Source organism: Macrotis lagotis, chromosome 2 (genome assembly GCF_037893015.1).
Source record: "Macrotis lagotis isolate mMagLag1 chromosome 2, bilby.v1.9.chrom.fasta, whole genome shotgun sequence".
Taxonomy (NCBI): domain Eukaryota; kingdom Metazoa; phylum Chordata; class Mammalia; order Peramelemorphia; family Peramelidae; genus Macrotis; species Macrotis lagotis.
Window position 1 is genome coordinate 98,259,994 of NC_133659.1, and position 13,557 is coordinate 98,273,550.

A 13,557-nucleotide genomic window follows, 5' to 3' on the forward strand; every position below is an offset into this window, starting at 1 on the left:
AAAAGAGGAGAGAGGAGAGTGATGCAACTTGTCTTCCCTCTGAAAGCTTCTGAATCCCACTGCACCCTAACTAGTACCCATCACCTTGATGTATGATGAGGTGAAAGAAGAACGAGGTTTTGCTTTTTTGTGTGGGTTTTATTTTTCTGGTTTGAACATTTGCAAAAAATGACTTCTCTTTGCATTCATGACTGAATTTTTAGTGATTTTAAAAATCCCTTGATTGAATTTGGTCCATTTATGAGAAATCATACTGCACAAAGTCCCAGGCAATTTGAGGTTTTGGAAGAACTGCAGTTCCAGAAATGAACCTTCTTTTTATAGTTCAAATTAAAGTGGAGGGTTCTTATCCTTCATTCCCATAATTGAGTATCAAGACCTGTTGCCCTCAGGTCGATGTCACATAGCTTCTTTTGAGAAACTGGATACAGTATTAATTCTTTTGAGACTAGTTGACTGTGTTGATGTCAAAGAGTAACTTCTCCAGGGGGAAATGAAAAATTCCTATCACCTCAAAAAGCCACAAGAGTCTTCCTCAGGTTACAAATGACCTCAATTTTCCCTTTTGCCTCTCCATTTTTGTGTTTATCCACAAAAGTACCATTAATCTTTGATAGATTAAAAAGAGGGGAGAAGATTCATTTGACTCTGAACAGTTGTGTCTTGTAGCCAGCAGAGAGGAAATGCCCTAGCCCTTTAAAAGAAGGTCATGCAAATCTGGTTGATGAAATACTTTTCTACCATAGAAAGTTTATAATTGTATCACAGGTTTTCTTTGCAATCAAATCATTTGTTTTTTAACATAAGAATCTGTTACTACAAATCAAGATTTCATTATCATTGGCAAAGTTTCTCAAAGGATACAATGGGACACTTGGCCTGAGAACAACAGGTCCTGATATTAGTTCCATGATACTTGAAAAATTACAATTTAGTATAATACAAAACAGTGAATATCAAAAGAAAATTATTGAATTATAAAAACAAAATATGATTTATTTTATGCCTTATTTAATCTGAGGACTCATCAGTGTAGATAGACTTCCTCATCATTTGCAATTTATGCCAATATATCCACAAGTCAAGGATATGTTTGCACCAATGTGGGATCTACCTTCACTGATGCAGATTTCAATGCAATTAGCTTATAGCCTTGCAGAGTCACTGAAGCTCAGAACATGTTAAATGTCTTCCCCAGGGCCATAGGCATATGGTGTCATAATTTGAATGCAGAACTTTCTGATTTCAAATTCTGCATTTCAACCTTGATAACACATTGCTTCTAACTCATGTCCATGTCATCTCATAATGACATGGGGGTCCATTTTCAAAATACTTTATAATTTTTTTTAATTTGTAAGAAACTGTGGGAGTATGTACTATTATTTTCTGCATTTTACAGATGAGGACACAATCAAATAGAACTTAATTTATTTTCCCAGGGTCACATAGCCAGGAAGTGTTGAGAGAAGATTCAAAGTCAGATTTTCCTGCATCCAAATCCATTGCTTCATTTAGTTTGGATATCATTGCAGAATGCAAAATGACTTTTCATAATCATCTCACTTACTTATTCTGTCATGAGTATCTTTAATAATATACGTTTTATTGCTAGTAATGTTATAGTCTATTTATGACCACCATTTCAAACTTGGTAATCTGTTATTTTGATTCTTTAAAGATTATCCCTATCACATTTTCTATATTATAGCCAAACTAAGCTTTTTCCTGAGCTCAAAATTCCATTCCTTATCTCTCTGTTTTCTTATAGAAGTCTCTTGTACCTGGAATGTGCTTTTTCCTCATTTCTACCTCTCCAAATTCCTAGCTTCCTTTTCACAGTGTCAACTCCTATATGAAGTCTTCCTCTATCTCCTGTTAAAATGCTCTCTCTCTCTCTCTCTCTCTCTCTCTCTCTCTCTCTGCCCCTCTTTGTTTCCATCTCTTTTTCTCTCCTCTGTGTCTCTGTGCGTGTGTGTGTGTGTGTGTGTCTGTCTGTCTGTCTGTCTGCCTTCCTGTATGTGTGTCTATTGCTATCAACTCACCATGAGAAATTAAATGAGAATTTGGGGAGAGTTTCAGAAACCACAGATGACAAAGTTTAGAAACTCAGCAATGAATTTTTGCATAGTATTTTATAATATCAACCCAAATTTTAAAATAAGGTACTATAAATAACCCCTAAACAAAAAAAATCAGATTTCTTCTCTTATAGATTAAAGACCAAAACATTTTTCATGGATCTTCCCAGAACATTTTTCAGATTGTGACAGTATCATCCCCCATAACCCCTGAGATGTGGAAGGAATAACTATACAGTGCCTATGTCCTTGATCTCATGGTCTCCTATCTTCTCCAAGACATTGCAACCACCCTCAGTTGACTCTTTTCAGTTGCCAAAACTTGTTCTTCCTGCCCCCCAATTCTTCTCAATTCTGATCATTTCTCTCTATTATAATGTTTTGATACCTCTTTACCTATTTCCTGAGCTATTACAATAGCTTCCTAATTAGGTTTCCTTCTGAAGGACTCTCATGTTAAGCAGGCAGCATACAGGTGCCAAAATGATTTTCCTTAAACACAGATCTGACCATGTCACTCCCTACTTAATAAAGTCCAAAAGCTCCTTTGTGTCTTTAGGATAAAATCTATACTCCCCTTGTTTGATTTTAAAAACTCTTCTCAACCTGGTCCCAATATAGAATGCATTTTCTCCTCATATCCCCTTCACAGAATCCTCACTTACTTAGAGGTGAAGTGCCACCTTCTACATGAATTTTCCTGATCCCTTCCAATTGCTCTTTGCCTCTTTCCCTAGCTTATATTTAGCTATTAGTATTTATTTTATACTTGTTCTACCTATACTTACATATGTGTATATTATCTCCATGATTGAACATAAAATCCTTGAGTGGGAATCATTTCCTTTTTTTTAATATCTTTGTATCCCTGTGGTCTTTTTGAAGAATGAAATAAATTATCCCTGTACTGGTGTTAATTTTCACCCCCCCCCAATTAAAATGGAAATAGAAAATGCTTAGCAAAAAGAAATAAAAATACAATGTAATATAGATTATGTTACTTTGTGGTTTTCTAAGTCAATATGCAGTCCCAAGAAAATTTGTAATCTTGTTAATTTTGAAATAAAATTAATCTGAACTATAAGATTTCAAAATGATATCTATTTCATTTGAAACTTTTTGTAATAGACTTAAAAATCATTTTTAACCTATTTTACTATAAGGGTTTGACCAAAATTTTCATTATAAAATAAATGTTATACCATAAAAATTTTAGGAATTCTGATAAAGGCTAATTTTTTCATTTTATAGCTGATGAAATTATATGATTTCCCCCAAAGGCATATAATTAATGAATGATGGAGCTCTAGACTAGAGTATGTAAATTGTTATCTCTTTGGAGTCTCCTTCATTAAAATGTCAACTCCCTGAGATCAGAGTCTATACACATCTTTCTTTATATCCTCATCACTTAGCATCATCACACATCACATAGCAGGTCCTTAATAAAAACTTGTTGACTGACTAGTCCCTAGGTCTTCTGGCACCTCATCCAAGGCTCTTTTCACTCTACCATGTTGAATCTGATATATAAAATTAAATAATAACTTGTCCAATCATTTCAGTCATGTCCAACTCTTTGTGACCTTATTTGGGGCTTTCCTGGCAAAAAAAGACTGGAATGGTTGTCCACTTCTTTCCAAATTTACAGTTAGGAAACTGATGTAAGCAGTGTTAAGGGACTTGTCCAATCTTACAAAGCTAGTAAATATCTGAGACTGGATTTGAACTCAGGTCTTTCTAACTCCAGACCCAGTGTTCTATTTGCTATACCATGATTTCATGGGCCTTATACAACCCATGGACTAGATGTTCCCTACTATTGATATGTGTGTGTGTGTGTGTGTGTGTGTGTGTGTGTGTGTGTGTGTATAAGTATACATACATAGGTAGAGACAGAGAGTTCTATCCTTTTATAATGTATACATACATACATATATTAATTCAGATAAATCTAATGATTTTCATTTATGCTTAGGTTTATTTTTTATTAAATTCATACTCTGAAACCTCCTTGTGATAGAGATGGTTTCATTTTCTACATAGTTACAGAATTGACATTCGTTTTCTTTTCCTTGCAAAGCAGTCAGGGTTAAGTGGCTTGCCTGGGGTCACATAGCTAGTAAGTTCCAGGTGTCTGAGGATGAATTTGAACTTAGGTCCTCTTAACTCCAGGAAGGGTGCTCTATCCACTTAATTGCCCAAGTTTGACCATGTCTCTCCAATGCTTAAGAAGTTTCAATGATTGTTGTCACTGTTATCAAATATAAAGTCCCTTAAAGTCCTTCTCCAAGATGATTACACATTATTTCCCTCATCTTCTCAATGTTCTAACTAAATAGGTCTACTTGCTGCTCTCCCTATGTGACATTCTCTTTCCCATATTTGCACTGTTACACAGACTTTTGCATTTCCCCATTTTTGGAATGTTTGGCCTCCACCTCTTTGGACCCCTTCAAAACTCAAAGCAGGAGTCACCAGGAGGGAACAGGCTGATTCCCTTAGACTAGTATTATTCTCTCCTACCTCCCTGCTGAAATCATTTTGAATATATTATAGATTTACTTATCTGTATACATGTAATTTCCTCCCATTGGAATGAATTCCTGGAAGAGGGGCACTATTTTAGTACTGTTTTATAATCCCAATCCTAACAGGTGTAGACATTTTATAAGTGCTTTCTGAATTGAATTAAATTAGTTCCATTTGATTTGATTTTTCACAATCCTATGAAGTAGACATCAATACCTTTTTCTATTTTATTCTTTTCAGATTTGTGATTTCATCTGCTCTTCAAGAACTCTCAGAGAGAAACTTCCTCTCCCATATGAGTCAGCAACTTCTGTACTACTTAATGGTAGTACAGTGACTTGTCCAGGGTCATACAACCAATATGCATCAGAGACAGACTTGCACCTATATCTTCTGACCCCAAATTTCAGCAATCATTGTACTATTCCATACTGCCTTCCAATCACAATATCATTTAGAGAGACTATTAGCTCATGTTTACTAGGAAATTGCTTTTCTATTTTTTGTTTTATGTAATATTTTCAAAAAATAATAACAGAATAATCAGTCCTCTCCATTCAGTTTGGGAAGGCACAGTAATAAGCTTTCCTAAACCACAAAGGGGAGAAGAGGATCTTTCCTCCCTCTCCATCTCCCATCCACTATAGAGTCTCTGAGGCAACCACAGTCACACCACACTGCTTGGAAGTTATTGGTTCATAATCATCATAGATTTTCTTGTGACAGCAAAGAGGTCAAGAAAATCTGGCTCTAAGGGATAGAGAATCTGGCCCTACTGCAGCAGTATGACTTCAATTGAGATGATGGATTTAAAGAGAAACACAATTACCAGGGCCAAGAAGATGACCAAGAAGTGTCTTTCTCAAGACTCAGAACATGCTCTGTTCTAGTGTTTACCTGTATCTTCTCTTTGCACCTCAAGCCAGAGAATTAGGCTCAGTGTTAAATCACTTCTTATTTTTTGCTGGTCTACCCTGGTTTGTCATATTATCTTTTATGTTTCAGAATTAAAAAGGGCAATAAAATTTTATCTACTTTTTGACCCAGCAATAGTACTATTAGATCTGTATCCCAAGGAGATCACAGAAAAAGGTAAAAAACCCACATGAACAAAATTATGTATTGCAGTTATTTTTGTAGTGGCAAAGAATTGGAAATGGAGGGGATGCCTATCAATTGGGGAATGACTGAACAAATTGTGGTATATGAATGTGATGGAACACTGTTGTTCTATAAGAAATCATGAGGGACATACTCCAGAATAGCCTGGAAAGACTCCCATGAATTGATGCTGAGTAAAGTGAGTAGAACCAAAAGAACATTATACACACTAACAACAACATTGAGTGATGATCAACCATAATTAACTTGTTCATTTAAACAACACAATAATCAAAGACAATTCTAAAAGACTTGTGATGAGAAACACCATTCATATCCGGAGAAGAAAACTGGAGTTTAAATGCAGACCAAAGCTTACTATCTTCAATTTTTAAAGTTGACTTATGCATTATGTCTTTTTATCCTCTCTAATTGTTTTTTTCTCTTTGATTTGATTCTTCTTCTTTCACAACATGATTAATACAGATCTATGTTTAGCATGATTATACATGCATAACCTCTATTCATTGCTTTCTGATGGGGGAGGGGAGATGAGGGGGAGGAAAGGAGAAAAATGTAAACTCAAAACCTTGCAAAACATGGTTGCTGAAAACTACCTTTGCATGTAGTGGAAAAGTAAAATATTTTAAAAAATAATTAAATAAAATAAGTAATTAAGTCAATAAATATCTGCCAATCAATTTGCTCAGTCCTAAGAACAGTAAGATAAAAACATATAATAGTCCCTCCCTCACTGGGATTGCTTCCCATGCTGTTCATCCCACTTTCAGCAAGACATAATTAAATTCAACACACACACACACATTCATTGAGCACCTGCAGCATACTGTGCATTAATTTAATTAGTGCAAATTAATTAAATGATTGATGTATATTCATTCATCCATATTTTCCAGTGACCAGGTAAGTACCCAAGGAAAGTTCCTAAGTATTGAGTTAGAAGGAAACTTGTTTTTCCCATGTTTTGTAAATGAAAGCCTAAGATCCACTTGATTTGTTACTTGCCTAAGATCACATAGCTAAGTAGGTATCAGAAGCAAAATTTGAACCCAAGTCTTTCTAATAATAAAGATAACTCTCTAATACACTATGTTGCTTATTTCAATGAGGCATCTGGTAGTCTACTAGGTACAGCACTGGGCTTGGGATTGGAAAGAACTGAGTTTAAATCTGACTTCAGAGGGTGTCACCCAACCTCTGTTTTCTTCAGCTATAAAAAAGATGATATTTGCACCCATTGTGTAGGATTATTGTGATGATCAAAAGAGAGAGATGATATTTAATTAAAATAACTATATGTGTACTTGTCAATTTTATTTAAGCTTAAAAGATTCGCAATAACACTGGTTAAAGAGATTATTTATTGGTTAATATTATTTCATTATATTGTATAGAGGGATGAGATTGGAAAGGCAAATCCAGTCCCTAAATTCCAGTTCTGAATTTTCTATTTCCTAGTCTTGGGACCAGGCAAATCATTCCTCCTCCCTTTTTCTTTGTTGTTGTTTAGTCATTTTCAATTGGATCTGACTCTTTTGTGACCCTATATTCAGTTTTCTTAACAAAGATACTGGAGTACTTTGCCATTTTTTTTCTCTAGCTCATTTGCCCAGGCTCATACAGCTAGTTTCTAAAGCTGGATTCAAGTTCATAAAGATGCTAAGCAAAGTGAGTAGAACCCAGAAAACATTGTACACAGTAATAGCAATGGTGTATGATGAACAATTAAGATGGACTTAATTCTTCTCAGCAGTACAAAAGTCAAAGACAATTCTAAAAGACTTGTGATGGAAAATATCATCCACATGCAGAGAAAGAACTATGGTGATTGATTGACAGCATACAATTTTAAATTTTTAAAAGTTACTTTAAGCTTTTTCCCACTCATGATTTTTCCCTTTTGTTCTGTTTCTTCTTTCATTCGTTTAACATAGTTATTCATGTATCACTTAGATTACTTGCTGTCAAGGGAAGGGGAAGAGAAAGGAAGGAAGCAGAAAAATGTGGAACTCAAATTTTTACCAAATAAAATGAATGTTGAAAACTATCTCTGCAAGAAGTTGAGAAAAAAATCAATATGCTTTTGAAACTATGTCTTCCTGACTGCAGGCCTGCTTTCTGTCCATTTTGCCACCTAGCTGCCCCACATTTATGAAGGAGGTTGGGCTAGATATCACTAAAGTTATTCTTTCACGGCCCACTCTGAACCCTTTAGCTGGTATGGAGGTGAGGCGGGGGGAAGTGGTAAGCATACTGAACAAAATGATAAAGGAAAAACAATTCAAAAGAGGCATAAAGGGAGCTAGTAAAACAGAATCATTCACCAAGTCCAAGTCATGTCAAAAAACACGTAAGTCCCTTACTCTCCTTTGGGCTAAGTTCTGGAGATACATAGAAAGTCAAAAGACAGTTCCTATCCTCAAGGTGCTCATAGTCTAAGAAGCTGCTTCAATTAAGAGGCAATAGAGAGCTATTAAAGTTTATTGAGGAGGCTGGGGAAAGTGACGAAGTGATTTTAGGAAAATCATCTTAGTAAATGATTGGAAGATGGATTGAAATGGGGAGAAATTTGTGGCAGACACACTAACCAGTAGGTTTCAGCAATAGACTAGTTGCAATAAGATGAGAAATTATGCCAAGGTACTAACAATATGGGGGACAGCTTAGCGGTACCATAGTGCATAGAGTGCCAGACCTGGAGTCAAGAAGACTCATCTTCCTGAGTTCAAATCCAACTGCAGACACTTACTAGCTGTGTGACCCAGAGTAAATGATTTAACCCTATTTGCCTCAGTTTCCTCATCTACAGAAATTAGCTACAGAAAGAAATGGCAAACCATTCCAGTATTTTTGCCAATAAAACACCAAATGGGGCCACAAAGAGTCAGACATGACTGAAAAACAACAGAACAACAACAAAAGTTGCAATCTCACAAGACAGAAGGGAGTATATATTCAAGAGATTTTACAAAGGTATAAGTCTTGACCAACAATTGGTACTAAGAGTCAACAGTTGAGGATGATACCTGGGATTTTAACCCTGGGGGGATTGGGTGGATGGTGGTGATATGAAAGTAACATGAAAGTTTGAAAATGAGAAGGGAAAAGAAAATGAAGTTAATTTGGGACATATTGAGCTTAAGATGTCTACAGGCAGTTGGAGATGCAAAACTGAAGGTCAAAAGAGAGATTGGGACTAGGTAATTACTATGACAATTTTCTACATAGATGTGGTAACTGAATCCAAGGGAGTTAATAAGATCAAGTAAAATTGTATAGAGGAAAAAAGAGAAGAGGGATCAGGATAGAGCCCTCAGAGCAACAAGGGTAGAGGCTACTGATCCATATTCCCAAGATAGGATCAGTCTAGGAACAACCAGCAATTAACCACTTAGGATCCAAAACTGCAGGGAACTTGAGAGGCCAGGATGGGTTCTAGATGATCCTTAAGAAACAAACTCTTTGTTTTTCTCAGGATGGAATTTAGTCAATTAACAATCACTTTTAAGTGCTTACCATTTTCCAAACCCTCTGTTAAAGGTTAGACATCTTTTCAATCCCATCTCACCCAGACAGACCCAACGAACATCAGCTGGTGCCAACATTTTCCAACACTGACATTCTATTTTTCTACAAGGTTTTAAAATCTATCCTTTTCCAATGAAAAAAGAGTAAATTCCATGCTTTCTGGAGGTGGGTCACCATGTAATTCAGAAGTGTTTTAATAACTGGTTTAACAGAATAAATACATGTTCAGAAAAATGGGTGTTTTATTCTCTTTACACAAGGAAAACCAAGGCCAACAGTTCACCAGCCACATTTATAAAGCTAATTTTCTAAGGGTTAATAGTGTATGGTATTCAAAGAAATTCCACCTTAATTGTATTTTATGAACACATTTGTTATGTTACCTGCTTTATATGACCACACAAAAATTGAACAAATAGATATGCAGTTACATTCAGAATGTTCAACGGTTTGATTTTTTTTTCTTTTAATTTCAGAAAGGCATTTCCCCACTACCACCACCATCTCCACCACCCCAGATAATAAGGTTACTAAGTGCCTTCAGAAAAAATTCTCAATGTGGCCATTCTCTTGTTAATTCTTCCTATCACTGAAAACTGGGCTTTTGTAACTGCAAAAATGTCTGTATTTGTTTCTAAACCACTGAAAGGTTGTTCAGAGCTACATGGTGAAGTAGGTTAAATGGAAATTTTTAAGAGTCAAAACACAACAACCTCTCTACTACCGACCTTGATTTTGAACAAATTATTTTGATATGAGTAAGTTTTGTTATAGCCCTCCTTCCAAAGTAAGATTTCTTTGTTTGACCCACTTTAGAAAGAACAAAGAGAAATTGGTAGAAAGATAATTAGTTTTTTAAATGATCTAATGATAAAAATCTTTTTAAAAATCACCTGCTTCTTTGCCAAAAATGAAACAGTACATAATGATAAATGTTTCATGGTTCTATCAAACATTGATAATAAAGGTTTTAATATTTATTGTTACCTTTGGCCAAACCAGAGTTTACTCTCTAGCAGGATAGATACACAGAGGTAAAGATTGCCTTTGGGTACTACTGATTGGGATGGGGTCTGCAATAGGGCAGTCCCAGTGGAATATCACATTTGGCCTGTATGCCTCTTAATCTTCTTAACATTCAATTCTGTGAATTCATCTGTAATCAGCTTTATCTCAAATTTTAATGAATTTTTTCTTTTTCTCTTTTAACATAAGACTTGATGCCCCTTAACAATCAGCCATATTAAAATGATCCTCAACGTGCCTTGACCACTCAAAGAGAGTTTTTCCTCCTCTCCACCCCAATGCAATTCATTGTCACTAAAGCAAGGAAGAAAAAAATGTCTTTCCAGATGATTGGAGGAGTTGTCCAAATGACATGATATTATTATGAAATTAGGCTCTATGTTGGCTGGTCCCAATTGGACTAGAAGCTAGAGTTCCTGTAACTTCCTATAAGGAGAAGCAGTATGGTCATTCATTCAACCAACCAACCAACCAACCAATCAACATTTATTAAATATCTTCTTAAGTATCAAGCACTATGCTAAGATATAGGGATGCTAATACCAAGAATGAAACAGTTCTTGCATTCAAAAAGCATCTTTTCTATCAGGGAAGTGAAGTATGCATATATTTTAAGCATATACAAACTTCTAACTATATGACCCTGAGCAAATCACTTAACCTCATTGTACTTGAGTTTCCTGCAAAATAGAGATACTTCCACCTATCTCCAAGACTTTTTATGAAGATAAAATGAGGTCATATGTGTAAATTGTTCACAAACTTTAAAATGCTATATAAATGGTAGCAATTATAATTATCATATATAAATATAATAGTTACAATAACAAGTATAACCAGTGATTATAATTAATATATAATTATATTATAATGGAATATATGTTATATTTTGTTATTTTGCTATATTATCATTTTATATTTATGTATTTTTGTCATATTTTTATATCATTTTATATATGATAAATCCAAATAATAAATAAAAATATTAATAAGCAAAAGCAAGCTAAATTCAAAGTAGTTAAAGAGGGAGAGAAAGACTTGCACAATGAATAGGGAATCTGTCTCAAAATCAAGAAGATTTTTCTATATAATAGAGACTATAAACTTCTCATTGGTCTAGGGAACACTCTAGGGCTCCAGTTGCAGAACAGGTACTGACAGAAGAATGACAAAAGGAAAAGCCTCATCTAGAAGTTCCCAATACCAAAGAAACCATTAGCTTAGCCAATTTCAGAAGGGGGGGGGGTTGAAGAAAACAAGAAAAGCTTCTTGTAAAAGATGGTGGTTGATGTGTATCTTGAAAAAACAAAAGATAGGAAGAGGTGAAGAAGAATTTTATTTCAAATATGAGGGTTAGACAACACAATACTATGGGAGATGGAACAGGAGTGCTATGTCTGAGAAAGAGAAAGGTCTCAGGATCATAGAGTAAAGGAAATGTGTAAAATATAGTGAGACTAGAAAATAGATCAGGTCCAGGTTGTGAAAGGTTTTCAAAGTCAAATAGAGGAATTTACTTTTCATCTTAAAAGATAAGAGAAAGCCACTAGAGTTTATTGAGTCAGATCTGTACTTAGAGAGATTTAATCACTTTGTCAAATTCTGTGGAGGATTGATTTGTGTACAGAAAGATTTGCTGCAGGGAGACCAATTAGTAGGCCATTGCAATAGCCTAGGGGGAAAATGATAAGAGTCTGAAATAATTCTAATTCAACCCTCTTGAATCAGGGAGTCCCATTCAGTCCCCCCCTCCCCCTTCAGACATTTGGTTCATTCTTCTTTTCCCAATCCCAAACCCTTACTGAGTTGTCAAATTAGTTCTTTTCTATAGCCCATCCCCACTGTTTTCAAATTGTGGTGCTAGAGTAGCTTTTTTAGAGTCCTTTGGACAGCAAAGAGATCAAATCTATCAATTATTCTTAAAGAATATTATTCTTAAAGACTTTTCACTGGAAGGACAAATACTGAAGCTGAAGTTTAAGTACTTTGATAGTATGTTGAGAAGACAGGACTCATTGGAAAAGACCCTGATGCTGGGAAAGATTCAAGGCAGAAAAAAAAGGGAACAGCAGAGATAGTGTCATGGAAGCTACAAACATGAAGTTGGACAGATTTCAGGAGATAGTGGAGGATAAAAGGACCTGGCAAGCTATGGTCCATAGGGTCATGAAGAATCAACACAACTGAATAATTCAACAACAAATCTCCACCTACTTTCTTCACCAACATACAGCTTCTATGTAATATTTATTACACTGCTCTGATAGGAAGTTATCTTTTTTTTTCTTTTTTTCAGATACTACTGAAGGTTGGCCATGTAAAAGAGATCAATTTGTAACTATTTCATTAAGTGAAAAAGGTTAGTGAGATTATAGGAGAGGAAACCCAAAGTAATCTCTCTCTTACTTTTGAATATCTTAAAGGTAAGAGTTGACTTCTGGCAGATTTAACTACCAACATCAGTTTGGGTACTACAGGTTTTATACTACTATAATACAGAAAATTCCTAAGAAGATTGCCTTTGCAACTATCTATCTAAAAGCAATCTATTTTCAAAACTTGAGCCTTCTCTAAATATTCAGAGGTTACTGGATTAAGTTGTGTTTTTATGGCTTCTCCAAGGAGGTATTTTTAGAACTTAAAGTCTTGCTCGGGTTGAAGACCCATTGTATAATGGTGGCGATTATGGGATTTTTGATGGTTATTCTAAACTAGCAAAACTCACACTCTTATAGGTCCTATCAAGCAGGAAAAACTTTGAATAGCAGTGAAGTCATAGACTATGTCTGTTAACCAAGGACCAGTTTAATTTAAAGAGGCATATCACACTTAGTTGCATTTTTTTTTGGTCACAGTGATTCTCAAAGACTATCTAGGCAGAGAAAGATAGCCCTACTCTCCCACAACTAGTCCAACATCACATTGAATAGTTTTTGGAAATGGAAGGAGAAATCACAGTGGTCATTTTTATGGTCTAAACAGGACATCAGAGAAGCATCCAGAAGCCTGTAGTGAGACCTGAGGCAGGAACTCCTAGAATTATAAATGGGCTTGGAGCAGCAGCTGTAGCTCATGTCTGGGAACAAAAACAGGAATAACTCTTCAGCATAGTATTGGAGGCTTCAAATACATTCAGGACTGGGGCCTGTGTCCCTAGCTATGCAGTGGACCAGGGAGTAAAGACCAGGGGAGAGCTTGCGACTGTGTTACTTCAACTCCAAAGTAGGGTTGAGGATTCCCCTCTGAACCTGTAGAGCCTCCCAGCTAG